The sequence below is a fragment of the Tupaia chinensis genome, unplaced genomic scaffold (genome assembly GCF_000334495.1).
Source record: "Tupaia chinensis unplaced genomic scaffold, TupChi_1.0 Scaffold149248_1, whole genome shotgun sequence".
Taxonomy (NCBI): Eukaryota; Metazoa; Chordata; class Mammalia; order Scandentia; family Tupaiidae; genus Tupaia; species Tupaia belangeri.
Genome location: NW_006209094.1, coordinates 17,009 through 19,828, shown reverse-complemented (window position 1 = coordinate 19,828; position 2,820 = coordinate 17,009).

The window sequence follows — 2,820 nt, the reverse complement described above, 5'->3', positions numbered from 1 at the left end:
GGGGAGCTTGGTCTCTGAGCAATCAAACGCGGGGCTACCGGCTGGCCTCCCTGCTGACTTCCCAGCACCCCCGCCCACGGGGTGGAGGGGGGGGAGTCGGGGTGTGGGAGCGTGGCCTGGCCAGGCCAGGCAGCTCTCTGCAGTGCTGGGAGTCGGCCTGCCTCAGGCTGGGGCAGATGGGGGCCTGGGGCCCCTCTGAGCAGCCACATTCCCCTACGTGGTCCTCGTGGTGCTGCTGGTGCGTGGAGCGCTCGCTGCTGCCCGGAGCCTCGGACGGCATCATCTACTATCTCACGCCGGGCTGGTCGAAGCTGGGGTCCCCTCAGGTGAGGTGGAGGGGGCCTCGGCTTTTCCACAGGGACTGGGACACTTGGGCCATGTGGTGGGGCCCCTCATGCCCTGCTCTTTCCCGGCCCCTCTCTTCCAGGAGGATCAGCCCTGTGTTCCTGGAATAAAGCCCACTTGGTCTTGGTGCACCGTTCTTCTCATACATTGTTGGATTCGATTTTCTAATATTTTGTTGTTGTTGTTGTTGAGGATGTTTGGCATCTACATTCGTGAGAGAGAATGGTCTGTAGTTTTCTTTTCTCACACTGCCTTCGTCTGGTTTTGGTGTTAGGATAATGCTGGCCTCATCGGATGTGTTAGGAACTGTTCCCTCTGTTTCTATTATCTGGAAGAGATTGTAGAGAAAGAGATGCTTGGTGGAATTTACCACCGAATCCATCTGGGCCTGCTGCTTTCTGTGTTTTGAAGTTCATTACGTGTTCATTCGATGTATTTACTAAATAGAACCCTATTGCGGTTGTTTTGTTTCCTCGTGGGTGAGTTTCGGCAGATTGTGTCTTTCAAGGAATCCACCCATTTCAACTAGATGATCAGATTTGTGGGCATAGAACTGTTCATAGTACTCTGTTCTTTTACTGTCCATCATGGATTTGTCGTGATGTCCTCTTCTCTGTGCCTTGCATCAGTGCGGAGAGCAGCCAGTCTGAAAACGTGGTAAAAACAGGTGGCCTGTAGACACATACAAAAACGGGCTTCCGTGAGCTACTCTAGCAAGGCTATTGAAAAGCGTGTGCATACAAAAGCAGTATCTGCCTGTGAATGGTTATCTTCCTGTCGTTGTTGATATCCAATACCCCAATACCAGAAGCGCATTTTTATATATGTCTACAGGCCACGTGTTTTTTTTTTTTGCGTGTTTATTTCTTTTATTTAAAGCTATTTTATACAATCACATTATTTAGCTAGCAAACTGAATATTCCAACATGTATACATTTCTCCCCAGTCCAGTTGATAATACTATAAAGTTATCTTCAGCAGATAATACCTTATTTATTTCTTCCAGGCCATGTATTTTTATCACATGTTTTCAAACTAACTACTCTCCACAGATCAGTGAGTTGCATCTTCCCTCGATTTTCCTTAGTTACCCTTGCTACAGGCTTAGCGAATTTGTGTGCGTGCACGCCCGCAGGTCTTAAGAGAGATCTTTGCTATAGGGTGCGCCCACTCGCCAGAGAGACAGAGAGAGAGAAAGTGAGAAATCACACCCGCCCCCTCCCCCAGGAGGGATGTCCATGCTGCAGTTCTTTTTCCTCCATTCTCCTCTCGGGATTTTGGGCATGCTGGGTCTGAGACTCGAACCACGGTTGGCCATGTGGGAGTCAGCAACATAATAACCATTACACCATCTGCTGGGGGTTTTTTGGTTTGTTTTTGCTTTTTTTTTCGGGGGGGGGGTTTAGTTAAGTTTTTTGTGTGTGATTCCATTGTCTCTCTTCTTTTTAGCATATCAACTATACTTATTTCTATTATTATTATTATTATATTATTATTATTATTATTTAGTGGCTGCCCTACGGTTTGTAATATACATTTGCAACTAATCCGTCTCTACTTTTCTCTTTTTAAAAAAATTGCTTTATTTACATTTGCATTTAATCACCTGTGCGTCTTTACAGTGTACAACATGGTTTTATCTCATCATGAACACTACTCAGTCATTCACTTTCAAATAACACGATGTCAGTTTACAGGTACTGCAAGTACCTGACAACAAAGTAGTCCTAATTCCTTTCTCCCAGCTCTTGCCTCTAGCTTTTTTCAAGATTTGTTTTTTTTCCTTTATATGTTTCTGCAGTCTGGATACTACCTGCCCAGGTCCAGGGTTTGTTTGCTTGGTATTTATCCTGCTGGGTGCTCTTTGGGCTTCCTGAATCTGTTGTTTGGTGCTGGAAAAACTGTTGTTTTACAGTTTGTGGATTTTTTTTCTGCTTTTCCAATATATTTTTATCTTTGCTTTTGAGTTTTGAAAGTTTCTGTTAACATCCTCAAAGTCAGAGATTCTTCCCTCAGCTATGTCTACTCTACCAATGAGCCCATCAAAGGCGTTCTTCAGTTTTGTTACAGTGGTTTTGATCACTAGCATTTGATTTTTTTTTATTTATTTATTTTACGTTTTTGGTGAACTGATCTTTATTACCTTACCTACAAATCATGCATGAATGTCCTGAAATAAGTTTTCGTTGAATAAACCCATTTTTACTCAGCAAAATTCAAAAGGGGAAACATCAGGCCTTTCTGGTGTAGGAAAAGCCTTTCAATAGTTCCTAAGCAATTTTCACAAAATAATAAAATGGACGCTAGTCTTACAGAAGTTTTGGCTTAATTTTGCCAAGCACCAAGATGTGCCACAGTAGTTAAGGCAAGGCAGAGACAAGTTACCAAAAAAGTTACTAATACAGCAATATATTGCAGTCTGAAACCAGCCACTGTTTATTTACTGACCAGATTACAAAAACAATCATGGTGGG